The sequence below is a fragment of the Acipenser ruthenus genome, chromosome 35, assembly GCF_902713425.1.
Source record: "Acipenser ruthenus chromosome 35, fAciRut3.2 maternal haplotype, whole genome shotgun sequence".
NCBI classification, from domain to species: domain Eukaryota; kingdom Metazoa; phylum Chordata; class Actinopteri; order Acipenseriformes; family Acipenseridae; genus Acipenser; species Acipenser ruthenus.
The window spans coordinates 5,647,396-5,673,412 of NC_081223.1; the positions used below are offsets into that span (position 1 = coordinate 5,647,396).

At 35.9% G+C, this 26,017-nt stretch overlaps 1 long non-coding RNA gene and 7 other non-coding genes across 8 annotated transcripts; 6 read left to right on the forward strand and 2 right to left on the reverse strand.

Annotated features, from left to right (window-relative positions):
- Positions 1-2,300: 2,300 nt before the first annotated feature.
- On the forward strand, positions 2,301-2,510 carry LOC131705456 (small nucleolar RNA U3). The gene has a single exon (XR_009310412.1). It is a non-coding gene; the product is annotated as a small nucleolar RNA U3 (small nucleolar RNA).
- Positions 2,511-3,190: 680 nt separating this feature from the next.
- On the forward strand, positions 3,191-3,272 carry trnal-cag (transfer RNA leucine (anticodon CAG)). Its single transcript has one exon. It is a non-coding gene; the product is annotated as a tRNA-Leu (tRNA).
- A 542-nt stretch (positions 3,273-3,814) lies between these two features.
- trnas-aga (transfer RNA serine (anticodon AGA)) lies at positions 3,815-3,896 on the reverse strand. The gene has a single exon. It is a non-coding gene; the product is annotated as a tRNA-Ser (tRNA).
- A 2,155-nt stretch (positions 3,897-6,051) lies between these two features.
- On the forward strand, positions 6,052-6,272 carry LOC131705381 (small nucleolar RNA U3). Its single transcript, XR_009310336.1, has one exon. It is a non-coding gene; the product is annotated as a small nucleolar RNA U3 (small nucleolar RNA).
- A 683-nt stretch (positions 6,273-6,955) lies between these two features.
- On the forward strand, positions 6,956-7,037 carry trnal-cag (transfer RNA leucine (anticodon CAG)). The gene has a single exon. It is a non-coding gene; the product is annotated as a tRNA-Leu (tRNA).
- A 298-nt stretch (positions 7,038-7,335) lies between these two features.
- trnai-aau (transfer RNA isoleucine (anticodon AAU)) lies at positions 7,336-7,409 on the forward strand. The gene has a single exon. It is a non-coding gene; the product is annotated as a tRNA-Ile (tRNA).
- Positions 7,410-7,575: 166 nt separating this feature from the next.
- Positions 7,576-7,657, reverse strand: trnas-uga (transfer RNA serine (anticodon UGA)). The gene has a single exon. It is a non-coding gene; the product is annotated as a tRNA-Ser (tRNA).
- Positions 7,658-19,873: 12,216 nt separating this feature from the next.
- Positions 19,874-25,690, forward strand: LOC131705344 (uncharacterized). Its single transcript, XR_009310316.1, has 5 exons — positions 19,874-19,934; positions 21,893-22,051; positions 24,149-24,251; positions 24,949-25,013; positions 25,333-25,690. It is a non-coding gene; the product is annotated as an uncharacterized LOC131705344 (long non-coding RNA).
- The last annotated feature ends 327 nt before the right edge of the window (positions 25,691-26,017 follow it).

The following is a 26,017-nucleotide window of genomic DNA, read 5'->3' on the forward strand; positions in this document are numbered from 1 at the left end:
ATAAATAAATTAACTAAATAGCACATTTTTCGACGAGAGGTATGTTTTCAGTTTCTTCAAAAAGTAGTCTCAGCTCGTTGATTCAGTCGCTTTAAAATCCACCTCTGTTCCGATGCATCAGCGCTGTGTGCTGTGGCTTGAGCTTGTTTGACGAAGCAGGAAATGCAAAAATGCTAAAACCTGTTATTGCATCACATGACAGACTTAAGGTATACTTCAACGTCTTGGCTGTCTCAAGTTAGTTGGTATTGTTAATGTAACACCTCGTTGTTGCCCAGTCATTGTATCATATTAATGAAGTAGAGCTTGCCACTTCTCAGCACCGAGCTGACAATGAGTGTTGTTTTCGGGCACCTGCTGGCTGCTAGTGATGACCACTCCAATCTTCAGTCGGGGGGTTGTTGAAGGAAGGGGACACATTTTGAGTGTGCATCTCATACTGGTTTAAATCAATAAGCAAATTTCAAATTGATCATTGATAATGTTGAAACTATTTAAGAACTCTTTCAATAGGACTTGACTAATATAAAAAATATAGTAATGTGATTTGCACTACGCAGGACTTGATTGTGCTTAAATAAAGACATTACATCTGAAAATAACTTGTGCTTACCCCCACTTACAAGGAAAGGGTCAAACTTTGTATTCGTTCTCATAACGTGTTAGAAAATGTAAACAGCAGTTGGAGAATGCCGAAGTCGATCATCCTAGCATGTTTAACGAGAGCATTTCTCATGTAAGCTACTTCCAGTCATAGATCGTTTATACTGTTCTCAATGGTCCGTATCCCAGCCTGAGACCACGATCCAGTGGCCGACGGAGATGTTTTTCAAAGTAATATGTTATTTGGAATATTAAAACAATCAAGTTAAATACATGTTTGGACACACAGTATTTTTCAGTGACTTCAACAAGTAGTCTGTTTACAACAGAAAATACAATCTGTGTTAGGAACGCTATTTTAGTCCGATTTAAAAAAGAAATTAAAATGGTATTGAGTGCTGACAAGAGTTTGGTATCAGCTGTTGATTTCATTGAAACAATCTTTATAGTAAAATGAACACATTTATTCCTCTGGTCGTGTATTGTCTCGCTGACTGCTATCCATCTGGAAGTCACCTAAAGGATAAGGCACTGGCCTCCTAAACCAGGGATTATGGTTTCGTCAGTTTTATTTAAAACAGTGTGTGTGTATTTGTTCTTGGTCTGTGATATATGTGGTCTGTGTTTATAGATGTTGGCACGTTGCACCAAGTAGTCGTGGCCAAGTGGTTAAGGTGATGGCCTTGAACTCTGTTGGCGTTGTGTCCCTTTTTATGTCTTCGTTGTTAATTCTTAAATGCCTGTTCAGCTTAAAGGTATCAATTATTACTTGCTGTACATTAAATTCTTCCAAACTAGTATTTGCAAACACATTACAAAATTAAATGGTGTGGAATAGAAACAAAGAAGGCTTTGACGTCGACGTGATTTGAACACGCAACCTTCTGATCTGGAGTCAGACGCGTTACCGTTGCGCCACGAATTCCTGCCGTAGTGCATGCTTGTTATGCAATGCTAGAGTGCACAGCAAGCATGCCAAACGCATGCTAATTCCGATGCTGATACTAGGAAAACACTCGGTATCACCAGGGTCATGGGAAACAGCCGACTCAATATTTGTTCGTAGTCAGCAGGGCTATGAAGTTGTCAGAAGTGTGTTTGATTCTCAGCTTAAAAGTAAAGAAAACATAAAACAATGCGATTTGCTTTTATGATGTTTATTATTTGAAACGTGGGCATAAACACAGTTGTACTGGCTGGGAATCGTCTCGGGTCAATTACTTGGAAAGCAGATATGCTGACCAATATATCACCAACGAGGGAAAGCTGGCAGTACTGAGTGACACAGATGACGGATTCTCTCAGCGCGTCTCCTCTGAATGCGCACTGGCACAAAGGGGCTTTGATCATCTAATGACATGAAATACATGAAAGTCACCGCAAGCCTGCACCTCACCACATCCTTCACACTGTTAAACTGCCTCATTATGACCAGGCCTCTAATTATGCCTTTCCAATACTTTGAATGTGTTATTGTTCAGTTTAACATGAGAACAACTTGGTAGAACAATCATAATGTCTGCAGGACTTATTTTCCTCGGGTTTCCTTGGCTAATAACGCCAAGGTCGCGGGTTCGATCCCCGTACGGGCCACGGCTTTTCTTCTTTAAAGAAACCACAGCATTTGTAATGGTGCCAAAATGAACATTCTTTAACAAAATGAACCGACGCGATATGAAGTACAACCAGTAATATTTCAGACTTTTTTTAATAAACTTTATATATAATGCTAGCGAAATGCGTTTTTAAAGTGTTTGGACTCGCTATCCACGAGGAAGAGTGAGAGTGTTCACTTTTGAGCGTGAAGGAGGCAGTGAGTGTTGTTTTTTGGCCAACTGCTCCCTGTTATTGATGACCCCTCCAGTGTTCTTTAGGGGGCTGGAGGAAGCGGACACGTTCTGAGTGGGTATCTTGCCTAAAGGTACGCAAGACGAACTACAGTTGCAAAGCACTGCTGCTTTTTCGATGATTGATTAAAACTATCAATCTGACTGAAATCACGGATCACATTAATTGTGATCGGTTTGATACCAATAGGCTTACATGGCAGGTATTGTGTATAGACAATGTCATATACACAGAAATGAACACGGACAGTGTTTATTAAGGGCTGACTCATTGAAACGTTCGAGAGATCTCGGCGTACTGGACAAATATACTGGATTTTTTTTCCATGTCGTAATTGTGCCGCCTGTGATAATGCGTTTGAAACTAGAGATAATGTGAGATAATGTCTGTTACTGGCGGATAGTTTACAAATCTACTCAATTATGTTACAACTTTTGTGTCTACGAAACATATCTGTAACATTTATGTAATGCCTGTGTGGTTTTTTCATGAAGTTAATTTGCTAACAGACTGTTCTGATTTGTTTCTAACCGTGAAGCGATCGCTCTGTTTGCCGTATATTTTCTGTCTGTAAGAGGAGTGTCCTTGTGATCCCATATAGAATGCGACGAAACAGGTCGCCCTCCTTAATATAAACAGATAAAGAATAAGTTCACGCACACACCAGGTGATTTACTGTAGCGTCAGACATTGGAGGTTCAGCAGTGTACTGCAGTGTTGTGCAAAGTCGTCGGTGTAAGTCAGGATGGCTGAGCGGTCTAAGGCGCTGCGTTCAGGTCGCAGTCTCTCTGGTGGCGTGGGTTCGAATCCCACTTCTGACAAATCTGTTTGTTTATTTATTTCTTAAAACGTCCACCGAATGCTTGGTAATTTGATTTGTTTTTCTTGTTAGTATTCAAATCACAAGGTCGTTAAATGAGAGAAAGTCACCGCAAGCCTGCACCTTACCACATCCTTCACACTGTTAAACTGCCTCATTATGACGAGGCCTCTAATTATGCCTTTCCAATACTTTGAATGTGTTATTGTTCAGTTTAACATGAGAACATCTTGGTAGAACAATCATAATGTCCGCAGGACTTATTTTCCTCGGGTTCTAGTATCAAGTTTTGAGTGTGTGGCCGGTTAGCTCAGTTGGTTAGAAGGTGGTGCTAATAACGCCAAGGTCGCGGGTTCGATCCCCGTACGGGCCATGGCTTTTCTTCTTTAAAGAAACCACAGCATTTGTAATGGTGCCAAAATGAACATTCTTTAACAAAATGAACCGAAGAGATATGAAGTACAACCAGTAATATTTCAGACTTCCTGAGCTTTAAACATGTATTAACAATGAACACATACAATCAATTAAAAACAAAGCTCACGTAGTCGGCAGGATTCGAACCTGCGCGGGGAAACCCCAATGGATTTCTAGTCCATCGCCTTAACCACTCGGCCACGACTACATGCTCGCACAATTAATTGTGAAAATATCCAAAAGAAGTAAACGAAACCCGTAGTAATGCTGTAGATGGCAGTATAGGCTAACTAATGAACCGAAGTCAAATGTCTTTGTTGAAACTGTCAGATTTGTACAATGCAAGCACACGTGGGAAATGTAAATAAAATATAATTTTTGTTAACGTTCATAATAATGAATACATCTTTATTTCAAAATACGTAGCTATTTAACTGATCTTTTCAAGAAACACCCCCATCCACAAAAACAAAGTAGTTATTTAATTGAACTGAAAAATTGACTTGCTTCATGGCTGTTCCCAGAGCACTCGAGCACGTTCTGGCTAGCGTGAGCGGACTTAGCAGATAACAAGATCTACAAAGTATTTCATGCTAATAAAACATACCATAATTATGTTCGTTTTTATTATACACATGGCAACTTACAGAGACTAGGGTGTGTGAACTATGCATCAGCTGTAGAGTCACTTACATTTACATCTCACCCGAAAAACGGAGCACAAGGAGGTTAAGTGACTTGCTCAGGGTCACACAATGAGTCAGTGGCTGAGGTGGGATTTGTACCCGGGGACCTCCTGGTTAAAAGCCCTTTATCTTTAACCACTGGACCACACAGCCTCCTATAACAAAATCACACCCCAGATGGGACTCGAAACCACAATCCATGGCTTAGAAAGCCAGTGCCTTATCCATTAGGCCACAAGGGCTGACACGAAAAGCACATTTGGTAGTAATAAAGAAAGTGGGAACAATAGTATCGTGGTTTAATACATCATATCCAAGCCATCGTTGCTGTTCAAACACAGCAGAGTGTTACACTGGGAAAGGGCCGTACTTGTCAGTACGTATTTGACATTCATGTGGGAAGATTTAAGATTGTGAAGAAGTTTAAGTATGCTGCGTATTTGCGCATTGGGAACCTTACATAATTAGGTTTTTGATTAATGCCACTTTCTTACGGACAGTAATCAAGGTGACGATACAAGACCAGAGCCAATAAAGCAGTTATTTTCCTGTCCTTTCATTACCATATTCTAGTGTGCTTGTTCAGAATATGCGTGAATCGTGAAAACGTCTTGCGAATATGTGAACAAAGCCAGCATTCACTTTATTGATCACCATGTGGATTAACCGCTATTGGAACACAGATGATTGTGTTAAAGATGTTAATAGACTTTTAATGTACACATTTTAGAGCTAAACGTTTGTTGAGACAGTTCAAGCGCTGTAGCAGTGTTTAACTATTTCCTGGATGTTTGCCTTTTGGTCTTACTCTGGAAAAAGTAATAATAATAATAAAAAGTAGGCAAAACCATTTTTTGAGAAACCGCATTTGGGAGAAAAACTAACAGTTTGGAAACACATTTGCAAAGGCATTGGATTCTATTGTGGTGTTTCCGAACTGTTGAACGTTTCTCATTACATGCAGGTTTACTGGCTTGACAAAAAGGCGATTGACGAAAAGAATGCGGCCTGGATAGCAAAATCGCGTCAAGCTGAAATAGCTCAGTTGGGAGAGCGTTAGACTGTAACGGTCCCTGCTTCGATCCCGGGTTTTTGCAAACAGCACGACTAGGGCTATTTTTTCTTAATTAATTTTTTGAATTAAAAAAACAGCACATTTTTTCTTCAGTGTAATTGGAGGAAATAAAAACGTATTATAGTGCCATTTTCTAATGCGATAAAGAAATGCAAAAAGCATCATCTCTGCGTGGGCTTGAAACACCAAAATTTCGATTAACAGCCCAACGTGCTAACCGATTATGGTGTTTTATTACATAACACCTTTGGAGTCTCAACAGAACAGTGTGTATGCATAGAGCTAAAATGGAAACCAAATATATACGATTCAAATGGGAATCGTATTCCGATTTTAAGCACAAATCTGATAGACTTCACAGTGCAAAGGAGGAAGGCAGACAATGCAAATGAGGCAACTGGCTCCTACTTTTTAAATCATACGGGAAACTTGAACCCAATTTAGCTTTTAACCGCCTGCAGTTTGGAATGAGTTTGAAATGTTGTTGTAACACCTCACTGGGCAACAGCAATTGCATTATATGAAAGCTCCTGTCTATTTGTCAGCGGCACAGCTACCGGTGCCACTCAGAGTTGGAGGGAGACGGTCGGCCACTTGCCCATAAAACAATACTTTCCGGGATCATTTCTATAGTGATTTGCCAGCGAAATGCGTTTATAAAGTGTTTGGACTCTCTATCCACGAGGAAGAGTGAGAGTGTTCGTTTTTGAGCGTGAAGGAGACAGCGAGTGTTTTTTTTTTTTTTGGCCAACTGCTCCCTGTTATTGATGACCGCTCCAGTGTTCTTTAGGGGGCTGGAGGAAGCAGACACGTTCTGAGTGGGTATCTTGCCTAAAGGTACGCAAGACGAACTACAGTTGCAAAGCACTGCTGCTTTTTCGATGATTGATTAAAACTATCAATCTGACTGAAAACACGGATCACATTAATTGTGATCGGTTTGATACCAATAGGCTTACATGACAGGTATTGTGTATAGACAATGTCATATACATAGAAATGAACACGGACAGTGTTTTTTTAAGGGCTGACTCATTTTAATGTTCGAGAGATCTAGGTGTACTGGACAAATATACTGGATTTTTTCCATGTCGTAATTGTGCCGCCTGTGATAATGCGTTTGAAACTAGAGATAATGTGAGATAATGTCTGTTACTGGCGGATAGTTTACAAATGTACCCAATTATGTTACAACTTTTGTGTCTACGAAACATATCTGTAACATTTATGTAATGCCTGTGTGTTTTTTTTTTTCATGAAGTTAATTTGCTAACAGACTGTTCTGATTTGTTTCTAACCGTGAAGCGATCGCTCTGTTTGCCGTATATTTTCTGTCTGTAAGAGGAGTGTCCTTGTGATCCCATATAGAATGCGACGAAACAGGTCGCCCTCCTTAATATAAACAGATAAAGAATAAGTTCACGCACACACCAGGTGATTTACTGTAGCGTCAGACATTGGAGGTTCAGCAGTGTACTGCAGTGTTGTGCAAAGTCGTCAGTGTAAGTCAGGATGGCCGAGCGGTTTAAGGCGCTGCGTTCAGGTCGCAGTCTCTCTGGAGGCGTGGGTTCGAATCCCACTTCTGACAAATCTGTTTGTTTATTTATTTCTTAAAACGTCCACCGAATGCTTGGTAATTTGATTTGTTTTTCTTGTTAGTATTCAAATCACAAGGTCGTTAAATGAGAGAAAGCCACCGCAAGCCTGCACCTCACCACATCCTTCACACTGTTAAACTGCCTCATTATGACGTGGCCACTAATTATGCCTTTCCAATACTTTGAATGTGTTATTGTTCAGTTTAACATGAGAACATCTTGGTAGAACAATCATAATGTCCGCAGGACTTATTTTCCTCGGGTTCTAGTAGCAAGTTTTGAGTGTGTGGCCGGTTATCTCAGTTGGTTAGAGCGTGGTGCTAATAACGCCAAGGTCGCGGGTTCGATCCCCGTACGGGCCATGGCTTTTCTTCTTTAAAGAAACCACAGCATTTGTAATGGTGCCAAAATGAACATTCTTTAACAAAATGAACCGAAGCGATATGAAGTACAACCAGTAATATTTCAGACTTCTTGAGCTTTAAACATGTATTAACAATGAACACGTACAATTAAAAACAAAGCTTACGTAGTCGGCAGGATTCGAACCTGTGCGGGGAAACCCCAATGGATTTCAAGTCCATCGCCTTAACCACTCGGCCACGACTACATGCTCGCACGGTTAGTTGTGAAAATATTTAAAAGAAATAAACGACTACCGCAGTAATGCTGTAGATGGCAGTATAGGCTAACTAATGAACCGAAGTCAAATGCCTTTGTTAAAACTCTGTCAGATTTGTACAAGGCAAGCAAACGTGGGAAAAGTAAATACAATATACTTTCTGTTAACGTTCATAATAATGAATACATCTTTATTTCAAAATACGTAGCTATTTAACTGATCTTTTCAAAACACCCCCATCCACAAAAACAAAGTAGTTATTTATTTCAACTGAAAAACAGTTGCAAAGCACTGCTGCTTTTTCGATGATTGATTAAAACTATCAATCTGACTGAAAACACGGATCACATTAATTGTGATCGGTTTGATACCAATCGGCTTACATGACAGGTATTGTGTATAGACAATGCCATACCCATACGGAAAGAACACATATTTTCAATATATTATCAATATAGTCATTGTATACTGTTTTATATGTTACCTATATGCAGCACATATCCGTATATTTATGTACATATGTTCCTAATGTAAAAAAAAGCAAACTGTGAACATATATGTTTAAAAATATGGTGTAACTTGATTTGTATGCCATAAATATATACTACACATGTATTTACAAAAATGTGAGTTATTGCACTTATTCCAAATAAAAACAATAAAAATAAGAAAATTACAATATTTTTGATGTTTATTAAGAAAATAAAAGTATCAGTATTTTTATCACACACCACATTTTCATAACTCGTGTAAAATCACATCTGCTAATCTAAAAAGCATATATCAAATACATACAGGTTACATAAGATACAATATACCTTAGTTACACAAGGCACAATTAAAGCTACCTTAACACCAACATAATTTAATGTTAACATTTTACTAAAGATCAATCCTCAATAACTATGAGATTTTCTATCAGTTGCTCCAATCTTTTGGGGCATATTTTCAACCTGTTTACTCTAGTCTTTAACTCCAATTACAAATGTCTGCTAATTTATCTAAACTAAAACCACCTAATATAATTTTGTTCAAATACGTTATTTGGTTTATTCTTTAATTTGTCAATTTTTAGACGTGTTTACAGAGCAAGTACTTTTTCAAACCTGACTTTTTGTAACTCACATTTTCCTCTACACAAAAGAAGCTCTGCTGCTTTCACCACAGACTGCATCCCCCATTGCAATTGTTACATAACAGTAATCCTTGAGAATAAAAAATGCTGCACATAATTTACTGCAACACATTTGCAAAAAAAGAACATTCTATACCCCAACAAAAATAGTAACCCTGTCAGGTGTGGCAGAAATACCTGGGTTATGCATTGTGAACAGTTACTGTATTTTGGATTGTTACTGTTTCATTCATCTTGATGACAAAGATGGAAATAAGACTCCCACTGCACAGCAGTTGGAGCCATTTTGTGTTTTATGAGCTGCAGTAAAACCTAAAATGGACCAAACAGGTATGCATTAGGGGTCTTATTTCCACCTCTGATCAGATGTATAATTATATTTTATTATATCTCCAGTTTGAACATATTTTCATGAAATGACACAAACTGAAACTAGCAGAAACCTATCTGCACAGTTCAAAACGGTTTGGCTGTTTGCAAACAAAAGCAACAGTTTGGCCAGGTATATGTACAAAAACACATTTCTGCTGTATAACACAACTGTCCACTGCAACAAGATGGCCCAACTCAGGAGAAACTGGGAAAATGTGACTTAATCCTATGTTCAATGCATTATCAGAACATATTTTAAAATTCCTGTTCTGAAAGAACCTTCCTAATGCATAGCATTTTCTGCCACAGCCAAGATCCAAAATTACAAATGTTTCTATTGAGAAAAAAGAAGAATCTTTCAATATAACAGTATAGCTGTTTCTCTTCTTTGCCTTTGTGTATAGTTTTGTGTGAACAATTTCTTTTCCAATAACAATTCTGTCATAATAAGTTGCAATTATTGTTGGATCCACTTCATTAACAAAGCTGTGCAGTGCAAGATAATGCTCCCTTTTAAGAACTCTCTGACAAGATCGTCCCAAAGCAGCTCCACCTTCAATTTCCTCAGCAAACTTAATCTTTCTGTTTGTGCCTATGAAGTAGTTGAGTAACTCCCCTTTAGGTGTCCCAGCCATTTCAGTAGCATGCAAAGGCAAAGCCTTTTCAATCAGAAATTTCTTACAAATTTGCAAAGGTACTCCCTGTGTTCCTTTAATCATCTTGAGTAAACAGCCATTGTAGGATTCATATAAAAAAGCTGAATGTGCCCATAATGGACCCCAGTCTTTGACACTTTTCACCAGATGTAACAGCAAATGTACATTGTAGCTGACATGCTGAACTCCATAGAGTTTGTCGAGTAAAACAACAAACCGAACTAGTACATCACTACAGTAGTCAAGCTGGTTTGTAAAAATGCTTTCACCAAGCATAATTGAAACTGCCTCTACTAGTAAACACCAATGATTAAAGTACTTTTGAGGCTGAATTCCTTTAAGTACTGGAACAGTATAAAAAATCAACCATGCATACCATTCATGGGCTTTCCAATATTTACGCAATGTTACTGACCCGAGATATGTTACAAGGAGGTTTAATAGATAGAAGTCTAAAATCTAGGTTGTCTATGTGAGCTGCCAAGTAATATCTTTCTGTGTGATACTGTGAATCCAACCATAGGGCCATCATTTGTCTCACTACACCTAGTAGCACACAATGCATGTAGTCTGGTACAGAGTTCTCCACAATATCAAATTTTGGTATGTTGTACAGAACACTTGGACCTTTCACACCACAGATTGGTTGTTGAGAGTCTAGTGCTTGTTCAGCACATTCAACTGTTTCTATGTAGTTCCTCAAAGTAGATTCTCTCCGATAGGGATATACACGGACAAATCCTCTACCTTTTGAAACAGTGACACCAGGATTTTTGCAAAATCCACACCCCTGGTACCCATTAAACTGCATCATATTTTGCATTAGAGGTCGAGCTACAGAATCACAGACTGCACAAGTTGTGTATATCTTTGATATACGTTCATTACCACTAAGTGGATCTACCCATTGAACTCCATCTGACCATAAACTACGACACTCTTCTACAAAAGGCTCTAAATACACATTCATGTCAGGCTTGCACTTCCCAAACCACAAGGAAGCCATTAATATGTTCTTCAGTCTTTCAGTGGGCGTTAGCTCATTTAAAGAACACAACACTGGCCAAATACTAAGTGAAGAAGACTTGAAGACTGGCACACCATCGCAATTAAAACTCAAAGATAATCGGTCAAGTGGTCTTTCTTGGCTGTCTTGATCAACTAACAACCGTTTATATAGTACTCCATCATGTATATCTGAAAGCACATCAGTTTCACTGCAGACACTTCTTAAAAAACTGTTGTGCACAGCTGGGTCATTTAAAAGATTCTGAAGTTGGTGTCTTAGTGGAATGTAAAAGAAAAAATTCCCTTTTTCAATACAATCTTTTGATGTCCATCTGCTGTATTATTGAATTGTGGTTTGTCACACTTGAACAAAAGTTATTGTATTTCTTGCTCTTATTGTATTACTTGTATTGTAACACTTGAAATGTATTTGCTTACGATTGTAAGTCGCCCTGGATAAGGGCGTCTGCTAAGAAATAAATAAAGAAAAATAAAATAAAAAAATACTTCATCACAAACACTGCAAATTCCTGATGTAACACTGCTATCTAAATTAGAGCCACAGTTCTTACATATATAACAAACACGAATGACTTCTTTAACATCTGAAATCTGCTTCTCAAATAAGTATTTTGAAGTTGCAATCACATTTTCTTCACATATTACATTTATAACTTTCATAATGTCAGTTAAAGCTTCACTGTTTAATTGATGTTTAGCTTTCAGGGCAAGAAGTAGGAGTTGGTTCTGTTCAAGAGATGATTCTGTGCTTTTGAGAATGTCTGAAGATACATGGAAACAAGCAAAAGTAATATTACTGTTAAGAATACAATTAAGGTGTAAAAAAATGTGGTGTTTTATTTATATAGAAAAAAGTAAAGTCAGACTATTATGATAACAAGAAGTACCCTATGAAGACGGAAGGCACAAAAATGTTTTCAGATATTTGCAGAACTGTTAGATGTTTTATGATGTTAATATGCAGAGACAAGCTACCTATCACTTACATGACTGTCTGTAATGCTTTCTTCAACTCCAGCATCTTTAAGCTCTAAAGGTATGCTTCTCTAAAAACAAGAACAATAAAGTCTTAAATACATATATTGAAAAATCAAACTTTATTGAAAGTTGTAACAAATTCACAATCCTTTTCAAAAGAAATGTATTATTTCTATTTGGCTGAAAGGGTAATCATAACATGCAATACCATAATTTTCCCTAGCAACATACTTTCCTTTTTAATTTAACTTCAGGTGTGAATTATCCTCACTTTCTGATGTATCCTAGTTTGCAATAGGTACCTGGGTGTGGATTTTGCAAAGATCCTGACATTACTGTTTCAAAAGGCAAACAATTTCTAGTGTATATCCTTACTACTGTAGATGGAAAGTAATTTTAGGAATCACAAAGAAACAGTTGAAAGTGCTAAATAAGTATTTTGATGCAACATTTTAATTTAGGAAACTTACATGTTGTCTTTCGTCAGCTTCTGTATCTGATGGCTCCACATCACTGGCTGCATTAACAGCAATGACACTCTACAAAAAAGAAGCGTTAAATTTGAGCATTCAGGACTTGTTTTGAAGATCCTGAATATCACTAGTCCACAGCTACTATATCTATGAAACTATGGGTTAATCTCCATATACAAAATACTTTTCACACACACTTTAAATTTACAACTAAACTTACATGTTGATGTCTTTCGTCAGCTTCTGTATCTGATGGCTCCACATAACTGGTTGCATTAACAGCAACGACACACTACAAGAAAATAACATTATATTTAAACATTCAGGACTGGTTTAGCATCACCTCGAATATCACTAGCCCTTGAGGTGGATTGTTATTTTGGTCTTCAAGACCAGTGCTTCTCAACCTTGGTCCTGGAGGAGGCCCACTGTGTCTGCTGATTTTCGTTACAACAACATTGTCAGTTACGTCAGTGACTGTGGTCCTAAAGTACCCCTATGCCTGCTGGTTTTTGTTCCAGTTGAGCTCTTAATTACCTAATTGGCTTAACTGAAGCCATTTAAACCTTTTCCCAGGTCTTTTGTTGTTGATGAGTTACAAGGAGCTGGATTGTGGCCCTCCAGGACTGGAAGTGAAGAACACTGATCACTCTAGCCTTTAACTTAATCTTTATATGTAGGGGCCTATCCATCCGAATTTTTTTTAGCACATTTATTAACAGAAAAATTGATGGTATGTGAAATCATTTCAGCTGAATAAAAATATAATGTTCCACCGTAAAATAATAAAATAAATGTATTTATTAAAATTATAGAGATAATTGAATGTTCACAGATTATTAGTTCAGAAAAAATAGTTTTTTTTTATCTCTTAAATAGAATTAACATCCAAACTCAGTTGTAGGTAAACAATGTCTATTTTTTGGATTGATTTTATAATTATACGTGTATGGCTGCATGAAGCTTACCTGAGAATCTGATATTTTAGTAACTTTGGTGCTTCTTGCTGGGTAGTCCACGTTTCCAGCCGTTCTTTTTCTGTAAATGTAAATCAAAAGGCAATAATGACATACTGTAATTAAAATATTTTAAAAAGTATAAACATCTTATTATTATTATTTTTACCTGTTTCTCCATCTCGATGCTGTTCTTTTTGGAACTGCTTATCTAGGTTTACTTAAATACTGTTTATAAGATTGTAAACTCATCATCCAAATCTCTTCATTTGCAAAACTTTATGCAGTGCGCTTGCAGATTCAGAAGAAGAAAAAAAACTGTAACTGATGGGATATGTAGTACTTTATACTTTGGTGGTCTATGCGATTACACCCTGTTGGTGTTATTAAGAACGCCAAGTAGCAGAATGCAGAGCGGGACTGTTTTTTGTGCAGTGACCTGTTGGGGGGAAAAAAAACGCGCAGAAAATTTAAAAACGGACGAGAAGGTGATGCACGCGTTGGTGAAGTGGGAAAGCGGGGTCGACAAAGACTCTTACAGCGTGATTCCAACTGCTTGGATTCGCAATTTTGATTTATTCAGCATTGCTGATGATGACGAAGAGACTACTCGAAGCTTCAGAGCAGAGTGGAGCGACACAAACAAACCTCCAAAAGGTGGATGGCCTGTCCATGAAGCGCAGATCATTATGACTGGTAAGTATGTTTTTTTTTTAAAAAGTCTTTACACGGTATTTGATATATATATATATATATATATATATATATATATATATATATATATATATATATATATATATATATATATATATAATATCACAGTATATTTGAAATGAAGGTTTATTTGATTAATTTGTTGTACTTCGTTCATACTGTTATAACATGGTAGGTGGTGCTGAGGGCGCTAAGCACTCGTCACACTTGACGACTGGCATTTGTAAGAACTATTTACTGTGTGCTGTGCTTTACAATAAAATCCCCAAACCCACAAAATAAATTAAACCAGATTTAATTTAACTTCGGTTTTGATTCAGTGTTGGCTGTCCATCTTCATTTGTATGGTCAAAGCGCAGTATTTTTATGACAAATAAATATAATCCCCAAATATCTGTACATAATGCAGGGTTTTATTTATTTCATTTTTATTTTTATTTTAGGAAAAGAAGGCGAACTAAGAAGAAAACTTAATGACCTAACGAAAATGCCCTCTCCTAAAAAGAGAGTACCTAAACCAAACAAAAAACTTCAGATTTCAAATGACAGTGACCTTGATGAACTGTAGTTACCGGTGAGATGTACTGTACTTCAGATATTAAATAAATGTATTGCAGTATTTTTTTTTTATCATTTTCATTCATATATATATATATATATATATATAAGTAAGTTGGTTGTGTGGGTTCAGTTTATAAGATGCTTTTTTTAATTGTCTAGTTCATAATTTCTAAAGTTAAAGTGAACATTTTACTTATTTTTTTAACTAAAATTAACGTGCGAGCTGTTTCTTGATGAAATGTGATTGCAAAAAAGTGTATATATATATATATATATATATATATATATATATATATATATATATATATATATATATATATTTCAATTTAAACTTTTTTTCTCTCTGAATACAGCACAAAATAAGAAAGAAAACCGATGGAGCTTCAAGAATTAGATCCCATAATATTCTACAGACATTTCAAGAGTCCAGTGAAGTTGAGCTACAGCAAAAAGTTAAGCAGCTCGAAAAGGAAAACACTAGACTTAAAAATGAGAACCAAGATCTTCGAAACTGCATGGTTGATGGTAAGTTTTTTATTTATAGCAAATAATTCCTTACCTTGATAAATGTTAGTCTTCAGTAATTTAGATTCCATGTGTGATTTTCCTGAGTAATGTATTATAGTTGATCATACTGAAGTAATCTAGAACCACAATACAGACTCTTAATGTGCACTGTCTAATAGTTTAATAATACTGTTTATTAAATAAATTAAGTTTTTCAACATAACTTGTGCAAATCCTCTACATTAATGACTATATGCATTACATTAGACCTGGTAATTCTTGTATTGTCTCTTTCTTTTCTTTTTTTCTATTTTATTTGTAGCTAATGTTAATGACCCACAAAAAGGTCAGTTTGCTAATAACATACAGCAAGTCTCTCAAGTATAATTGCAGGCATTGATGGTTTTGTTTTCACTTTGTATTAAATATATTACTAAAAATGATTAGCATTTAATACTAAGGTTTTTTCCCCAGAGATTCCAGACATTTTGGAAAATCTGAAAAAAATTGTAACAAAAGCCACGTTTATCAATGATGAAGCCAAAAGAGTGTCACCATCAAGTGGTTCTGACAGCCCCACACCAAACTGTTCTGACTCTGACAAAGAAGCACCAAAACAGGTATAACACTCTTGGTCTAAAATATTACAAAGACAAGGTAAATATATATATATATATATATATATATATATATATATATATATATATATATATATATATATATATATATATGTATATATATATATATATATATATATATATATATATATATATATATATATATATATATATATAATTATTATTATTTATTTCTTAGCAGACGCCCTTATCCAGGGCGACTTACAATCGTAAGCAAAAACATTTCAAGCAAGTAATACAATAAGAGCAAGAAATACAATAACTTTTGTTCAAGTAAAGTACAAGTTTGACAAACCACAATTCAATAATACAGCAGGTAATAGTGATAGTTACATCAGGATATGATTAAATAGTGATAGTTACATCAGGATGTGATTAAATTCAAAGTACTACAGGTTAAAAACTTGGCAGATTACAGTATTCTGAAGTACAGGATTAAATGCAGTAAAATAGGGCTGATAAGAGCAAAATAAAGCACATTTACATGAAGGGTGATAGTGTCCCAGGATACAAACAGAGGAGTTCTACAGGTGCTCTTTGAAGAGGTGAGTCTTAAGGAGGCGCCGGAATGTGGTCAGAGACTGGGCAGTCCTGACATCTGTAGGAAGGTCATTCCACCACTGCGGAGCAAGGGTGGAGAAGGAGCGGGCTTTGGAGGCAGGGGAGCGTAGCGGTGGTAGAGCCAGTCTTCTAGTGCAGGCGGAGCGGAGAGGTCGAGTGGGGGTGTAGGGAGAGATGAGGGTCTGGAGGTAGCTGGGTGCAGACTGGTCAAGGCATCTGTAGGCTAGTACAAGAGTCTTGAACTGGATGCGAGCGGTGATCGGGAAGCAGTGGAGCGAGCGGAGTAGTGGAGTAGCGTGGGCGAAGCGAGGCAGAGAGAACACCAGGCGGGAAGCAGAGTTCTGGATGAGCTGGAGCGGACGGGTGGCGGACGCAGGGAGGCCAGCCAGGAGGGAGTTGCAGTAGTCTAGGCGGGAGAGTACCAGGGCCTGGACCAGGAGCTGGGTAGCATAGTTGGTGAGGAAGGGTATTAATTAAGTATATATATTGAAAAAATGTATTAGTTATGAACAATCTAATGATGCTACATTATCAGTTATTTTCATATTTATAGTTGATAATAAGAATGTGATTGAGTTATGGGTGTCACAGATTCACTTTATTTATTTATTTATTGTAAATGAATAGACTTAGAATTGAGACATACTGTGGTTTTTATAACAAATTTCTGTAACAAAATCACAGCCTTACTGATTATGTCTGAGTATTCCACTTAACATAATATAAGTATAGTTTGGGGATGAACTTGTTTTTTATTTACCATTGTCTTTTAGGTGGAAATATTCCCAGGCACTGGAGTGTATATTGACTAACTGTCCAGGATCCTTGCAGAGAGGTGCAGCACGAATACATCATATGTAAGAACCCTGACGGTTGCTGTCTTTGACATTCCAACATTACTAAAGAGCAATCTTCGTGGTGGTGGCAGCAAGAGAGATCCAACTTCGGAGAAAAAGACACCTCTGGATCGCTTAAAGGTGGAAGCCATATATGGTATGTAAATGCTGTTGTACAAAATTTCTAACTCTCCGTTTTAACTCTGTAGAACAAAAAGGGTTAGCATTTCTAATGTTCCTTTGGCCTTTGTTTTAGTTTCAGAGACTAGAGTTAATTTATTAATAAATAATAATACCTTACATGTAGCAGCCAGAAAGATCCCAAAGTGCTTTACAGACTCACTTCACCCACCACTCAAGTGCAGCACCCTCTGGGGTGCAGCCATTTTGTACCAGCAGATTACTACACAGCAGTTAAGGTGGAGTCATAAGAAATTTGTTAGACCTGATTGAGGAAAGCCTGACTTGGAATTTAGCCACCTCACTCTTTCAACAACACCTTGTAAATCACCTTGGATTAATGCTTCAGACATATGAATACATAATAATAATAATAATAATAATAATAATAATAATAATAATAATAATAATAATAATAATAAATAGTGTCATGGGATCTTTGACAAATATAAACTTTCATGTCTCATGTAAATTTGACTTTTGAGCAAATACTTCACATTTCAGTCCAGTTGTGCCACATCAATGCAATGCTTAAGCAAGGTATTAATGGAGAAAAAACTGCCTTTGCATAGCTGCTTCCCCAAGTACAGATTTTACTATGAACTGTAGTGTAAGACAAGTTTAAGAGCATACACCAAAACATTTAAATACACCCACACACAAAAATGTTGTTGATTTACTGTGGCAATATGTAACTAATGAACCCTTCTCAAAGATATGTGGTACGTTTTTTAAAAGATTTTTATATATCTATGTGCAAGTCGTTAAATCTATGTGATCAGTGTTTTTTAGTGGCTACCATGAAAAAGTTTCCCTGTACCCCAAAGCGTGTAATTGGTGGTGCAATTAACAGCAAGATAAATGAACTACGACAGAATGAAACCAGAGTGAAGATTTGAAGGACCAGATCTGTATTTTTGTTTTGTTTTCAACAGGGTTGGGGTCAATTCCAATTCCATTTTTAATTCCCTTTTCAATTCAATTCCAATAAAGCCTGTTCTGTGAATGCAAAAATGAATTGTAATTTGGAATTGATTTGAAGGAGGAATTGGAATTGAAAAACAGAAATTGACCCCAACCATGGTTTTCAGTGAGTGTTGTACAAATTGATATGTCAGGGCTTTTGTAAAAACTTTTTTTTTGTTTGTTTTTGAAGACAAGCAATTTTTTGGCTGTTATCCTTTTGGGTATTGTTTAAAAAATAAGTTGTAATACTTTTGAATAGCACAGTATTTCAAAGTTATATTACAAAAACTGCATAGGACCATTGTGCTTCTTGTCTGTCCTGTCAACGTTCTTTAGGTGACCCCAATTTAATTGTAAATGGGGGGGGGGGGGGGGGGAATAAGAGTAAAGGTCTGAATTCTCAAAATTTTAAAATTGTGATTTATTCTTCAAAAAAACTGTTTATCCGTTAAAAAAAAGTTTGCCGAGTGATATAAGTCATATGTAATGTAATAGTAGTTCTAAACTAAGCATATTACATATGAGCTCATTACATAAAGTAATGTAAATGTTACTTATTTTTGAATAAGTGTTGAAAATAAACAAACATTTTGTGTATAAATCTTGTGTTATCTTTTCTATGGAGGAAGGAAGTGTCAGTGTAGCATTCTATTTTCTGGTTACAGTGTGGGGTATGTAAACCTTTGACGACAACTATATTTATAAATGTTGTGTGTATATTTTAATGTTTTCACGTTTTTCTTCATTGGTTCATGGATATGAAAATATGTAGATTTGTATAGAACATTCACGAAATGAAGGGGTATATTTCCATTATAAAAAACAGTACATGTAAAGTATAAAAAGTATACATGCATTTAACTTATAAAAAAAATCATATTTATACTATAAGGAACATATTTAAAGTATAAAAAGAGAATATTTAACTTATAAAAAAGCATATTTAAACTATAAAACAATCATTAAAAATATATAAAAAAACATTTAAAATAAAAAAAAAAACATCTTGAATAACTTATAAAATAAATCATATTCAAAGTATAAGAAACACATATTTAAAGTATAAAATAGGCATATTTAAAGTGTAAAAAAAGCATATTTAAAAAATAATTAAAATTATATAGAAAAAACATTAAAATTATAAAGAAAAAAGCATATTTAAATGATTAAGAAAGCATATTTAAACTATAAAAACACATATTTGCAGTACAAATAACATATGGGGAGCAATGTATGTTACATATACAAACACATAAAATCCTTATATTGTACATACTACAAAAAGGGGCCAATTTTGTGCCAAAACCACATATGGTTTATATATGAACATATATAAATACACATACAAAAGCAACATAAAATATAACAGGCATATAAGTTGAACATATATTGCTTTTAATATATGTAAAATATATGTTCTTTCCGTATGGGTGAATTCATTACAAGAACTGCTCTGTAAAAAATAATAATAATACATTCTGTTATATTTTGAATTACACTATTTTTTCTGTTAACAATTACAGTATTTTCTCCTGTAAAACTATGGATCACTCAGGATTGGAGGATAGTCTAAAAAGGGGCGTGTCTATGTGAGTATCTATCTCTATAAATTTGTCTGAACACGTTGAACTGGTCGTCAGAGAAAAAAATCTTCTGTTTTGAAGAAAGAGAGTGGGAAGCAGGGTAAATTCGCAGAGAGAAAGGTAAGAACGAGAATTCATCTGTTTCTGTTTTGGGTAGGGCGACGACCACCGGACGTCCCGGTTTAGCCGGGACAGTCCCGGTTTTCCATCAGCGGGCCCGGTGTCCCGACATTTTGTTCAAAATCGTTAAAAAGTCCAGATAACATAATATGGCTACTTAGCCACGCATTATGAAATTAGCTAGCTGCTTTAAAATAAAGATAATATAAAAGTGAGAGGCTGGCTATTTAAATAACCATTCAAATACCCGAAATTGAAATGGTTTAATTAATCTAATCATCTATTTAACATTGTGTCCCGGTTTGGAGCTTTGAAAAATCTGGTCACCCTAGTTTTGGGCCTAGAGATGACTGTGCATATGATTTAAACGGTGCGTAGGAATGGAAGGTAGTTTAAGACTGCGTTTATTTATTTTATTTATTTTAATTCCCGGTGGCTTCTGTTCATCTCCGTGTCTTTTTTTTATTTTTTTTGATAATATAGTTTTTAATTTTTTTTCATAAATGGAGTGATTCGTCTTTTTTTTTTTTTTTTTTAAACCGACATTTTGGAAATGGGTTGGAATATTTCCGTAATTAAAATATGATGTGCAAACAATATAATACAGTTTCAGGAAGTAAATACGGGCCATTTCTTTATTTCAGTTTTATCTGGAAAATACGACTTTCGGAAACTTTTCCCGCCTTAGAAGCAATGTCATTTGAATGAAGTCTTCCCGATGACGTTATTTTCCGTATTGAACATGTTTAGAAAGTTATGCAGGCAGTGTCATCCGGTGCTTCCATTGTGATTGTACTCTCTCTGTACTTTTGTATTTCTGGCAAGTGTACAGGCGTCAGGGCCTTAGTCTATGTGGGGCCCTAGGCGATAACCACCCCCACCCCCCCAAAAAAAAACCCCAAATTAAAAATAAAAAAACCCTCCACATTATGTCAATAAAACGGTAGGCTGCTGCTAACCTTCAGTAATCAAGTAGGCAAGCCATACTGCACTGTAAACCCTAACAGTTGCTTTTACTCTTAGAAATTAAGTGAAACTAACACCATTTTTGTATTTTGTTGGTTTAACTAATTAAGTTTAAGTGTATCTTACTTTTATTTTGAAAAAGTAAATAAACTTTATTTCTTTGAGTACTAAATTAAATAGACTTCCTACGGCACGCGCACTATGCTCCACTTTTTTCCCTCCCACGCGACAGTTGAACGTTTCCAGAACATTCTAAGAGGAATGTTTACTGCTTGGTATGTACACTTTTGAACACATTGAGATGTTCAGTTTTGATTTGTAGTTTTTGTGATGTGTGTTAATATTTGTTGATTTTTCACATAATTTTGGAAGTAAAACCATATTTATGCCTATAGGAGCCGGGAGCTTTGATTTAAGTTATTTTTTAATTATTGCATCTAGCTAGCTGCATATTTTACAGACTTAGCTTTAATGTATTTTGCGCTTTATTGTGTGTAATTGATAAAATAAATATGAACTAATCCGTGAGGTAACTAGCTGAAGCTGAACGAGCTAGTCACATTATCCCACAGTAAATGCCACGTTTTGTAAGTCGCTGCAGTCGTAGCACTAATCTCCATTGTGTTCTAACTTCTCCACGGGATAACCTAAAAAAGCCTTGAGAAGCGTATTTCTACCAACAAAAAAAAGCGTGGAGTTTATTCTCAAAATGTCACAAAAAAAACGTTGTAGTTCTCATTTGTACCAAGTTACGCAAGCCAATAGTTTGATTAATTTTTTTCTTTTTCTCTGGCTGTTTATTATATATTACCAAGTTCTGGTATTTTGCCAAGTTTATTTTCATAGTATTAGGCCTATTACTTACTGCATTAGCTGTAGTTTGTAATACATTTTTCACAACGGCATTTGCACGTCACGTTTAATAGGAGAGTAGTGGTCATTAAAGGCATGCAACCAACGTGATGGAAATGTGTAATTATCTTTTTTTTCAGGTGTTTGCAGAATTCAATTGAATTGCAAATGTTTATCTGAAGGAAGTGTTTTTTGCTGCTGTTGATCGACACACACCAGGACTGCTGGAGAGATTCAAGGGGAAAAAAGGAACGGCGGGACAGACCTTGACAGAGTTCCTTAGGCTACTTGACCCACAGGTAAGGTGTTACAGTGGGGGTTGGAATGTCCGAAAATAGGTTTTAGATTTGACAGTGTTTCCACTGGCTACAATTAATTGGTACAATTCAATGGTCATTTTGAGAAAATAAATAATTTTAATATCATAGGAAGTAGGGGTGTTGGTCATTTACAGTTTAAATATTAACAAAGTGTCCAGGGTAGGGTTGGAGGTCAATTCCTGTTTTTCAATTCCAATTCCTCCATTAAAATCAATTCCAATTCCTTTTTACATTCACGGCATAGGCTTCATTGGAATTGGAATTTAATTAAAAAGGATTGGAAGTGGAACTGGAATTCACCCCATCCCTGGTGAAAGTTTGTAATTTTGCTACATCCGTTAAACTTTTAAAAAAGCGAAAGTCAAAAAGTCTCTCCAGTTTAAAGGTTATGTGCACACAATTTTAACTCCTGAAACATCACTGTCACAGTCAATCCTTAGATTGTAAACGCTTGTCCTGGCGAAATGTTTCTTGTCATTATTTCAAATTTCATCCGCATAAATAACTGAAATAGTAAAAATCAAAGGTTTACATTACACAGAACAGCTAACAGGGAAATAAAAACGATGGATAAAAACAAACTTTATATTATTATTATACTTTTACTACACAGTCAGGGTATTTTGATTTTAAGGACAATAAATGGAATTTCACTGTTCGGATATTTTTGTTAAAAAATAATATTAATACTTGAATTGTCAGAATTAGATGATGTTGTAAATGGTTGTATTTCTCACTAGACTTTCTGTGTGATTGTGTAATGTGTACATGGTCCCGTTTGTAGGGTATTAGCAGTACTAGTATTAAAATCCTTTTTACCATGGGCTTTAAGTTCACAACAGTTCATTTCACCAAAATAAAAAGTAGTACAGCATTTGTAATAAATTAAGAGAAACGTATGATAACCTCTCCCCCCCCCATTCTCTTCATTTGTTATTTATTATTAATTATTGGAGTCTTTAATAATCACAATAACCACAAAGTGTGATTTCATTAGTTTTATTAAACAAATAGAGGTATTAAACAGGCCATAAAATGTAATTATATATTTAGAATAATAATACATATTTATTTCATATAGCACCTTACAATAGTTTCAAGGCAAAAACAATTAAAAACAAAATAAATAATAAAAACAGTCAATGCAGGCAATAGCAGTTAATAAAAACATTTAATATAGGTATCAATTAAAATGCAGTGTAATACAGGATATGATGTAGTAAAGACAAAAACAAAATATCAAGATTGAACAAGATTATAAAGTGTTTTTAATCAGGTTTCTATTTATAATAACTTTAGTTTTAGTTTTAGGTCTGGATGGAAGATCTGGGCCAGAATTCTTTCCTGTAAAAAAAAAAACATGAAAAAATTGAGTAGTACAGTACTTAGAATGAGGGAACTAATGAAATCTTGCTCAAAGATCAACTTAGAAAACTTCTTTATTTTCTTTGGCCACCATCACACTTGTTAATGACAGTAAAACAACTGAATCCCAGTTACAATTATGTGGCACTTACCTTTCTCTCCAACTCAGCTTTGAGTTTATTAATCAATTCATGAAATCAAAACTACAGTAACAGTGGCCTCGCTGTGGATCCGCTGTGCGAAAAAGGACAGATTGGCAGGAGCAAGTGTCGGAGGACGCGGGTTCCAGCCTCCATTTCCCAGAGTCGCCGGGGGGTTGAAACGGTAACCCAGAATCAAATAATAATAATTGGGCATTCCAAATTGGGGAGAAAACCGGGGTAAAAAAAACATTGTCAGTCATATAGCCTTACTTATAAGTACTTTATGATAAAGGAGAATAAATAAATACATTTGTGATGTTTTAGAGGAATTATTTTCAATGTTTTATATCTAACCTGGTGAAGTTTCTTTTTATTTTTCAGAATAGTAAGTCAGCAATATGTGCATTTTCGAAAACAAAAACAGGCCTCTGTCTATATCAGATTAGGGTAAAAGCAATTGTTGTAACTTGTAATGCTGTAATTTTCTGAAATTCATTTCTAAATGAAATGTGTTTGGTGATGGATGCGAGAGAGCTGATGTTTTCCCTCTATCTGTTTTACTCATCAGAATAAAGATAACACCTGTTACACCTTGCATGAAGCGAAACTTGACCAGCTGTCAAATTGGACTTCAAAGAAATTATTAAAACAAACCATTAAAGACGCGCACTGTAAGTACAATAATCAATAATAATATACATACACCTTTAAAAGAATATGCATTGTGTGTTTATGGTTGGCTCTTTGCAGACCACTTGCTCTACATTAGAGGTTTTTAGAGGCTCTGGAGCCAGAGCCAGCTAAAAGCAGTTGTTGCACAGTTACCTACTAAATATTAGCTCACATTGTAAGGGTGAAATCATATCAATAGCCATCGATAGGGCATTATTTTAAAGCTTGAGCATTTCCCTTCAAAATAAAGTAGATTGCAGAGTGGCACAAGCAGGCATTCACAGGCTGTGCCATGAAATATACAACCCCCACCCCTTTATCAATAATTGCCACTTTATTGACTACTGTATCTAAGGGTCAAATGACATAGCCTGGTTGTGTTGGGGTCATTTCCCTTGGTTTAAACCTTATATACCCACTCTCAACAGTTAAGCATACTATAGTTAAACCCACCCAAAGGATATAACCCCCCCACCCCCCGCCTGCCCGCATTGACTATTATAAAGCGCAAGACCGTAGTGATGGAGTGTGTTTCACTTTTGTTTTCACTCTGTCACAGTACAGTTGACCTCAACATGGGTCACACTGACCTCTACAGAAACGAGGATGGAAATGTGCTAGTCAGACAGCAATTCTAGTTAATTCTAATGCAACACTGCATTTTGAAGGCATATTTTTCTTTTGTTGTTTTAAAAGATAACCACAAGAGGATGGCTTCCCCAAAGAATAACGCTTCATCCAGTTGTGGATTGGAAGTTAAAGTAAGTTAGAAAATAACCCTAATGTATATCCATTTAATACATCCATGTTCGTTTTTTCAATCATAGTTTTATGTATACGTAATATTGGGAGCTTACGATCAATACGAATAATTACAAAAAGAAGCCGTGGTCAGCGCTCCTTTAAAGGGAGGGGCCGGTGATCATGTTAATAAAGCTAATAAGAGGTGAGAGAATGGATTTTAAAGATGGTCAGCGCTCCTTTAAAGGGAGGTGGAGGGGGGGGGGGCTGTATAGATATTCCCAGCACAGATGTTTTTTTTTTTAATGTTGAGATTCTTATTTGCTTTTTCTTCACAAGTCCGAGGCAGGTGACGAGAGACCTGATCAGGCTGTAGCCTCAACTTCAACAGTCAAGCGAAGCAGAAGCCAAACAAAGGATTCTTGTTATTTTCCATGTGAAGTAAATGGCTCTGGTGGGCAAACTGTGTTAGATTACATTGAAATGGGGGCTAGAATTAATTCCTTTAAAATGGGGGCTAGAATTAATTCCTTTGAAATGGGGGCTAGAATTAATTCCTTTAAAATGGGGGCTAGAATTAATTCCTTTGAAATGGGGGCTAGAATTAATTCCTTTGAAATGGGGGCTAGAATTAATTCCTTTAAAATGGGGGCTAGAATTAATTCCTTTAAAATGGGGGCTAGAATTAATTCCTTTGAAATGGGGGCTACAATTAATTCCTTTAAAATGGGGGCTAGAATTAATTCCTTTGAAATGGGGGCTAGAATTAATTCCTTTAAAATGGGGGCTAGAATTAATTCCTTTGAAATAGGGGCTAGAATTAATTCCTTTGAAATGGGGGCTAGAATTAATTCCTTTAAAATGGGGGCTAGAATTAATTCCTTTGAAATAGGGGCTAGAATTAATTCCTTTAAAATGGGGGCTAGAATTAATTCCTTTAAAATGGGGGCTAGAATTAATTCCTTTAAAATGGGGGCTTGTGGCAGTCTGGCTCGCAGTGGTGTGGTGGATGACGTCACGGACC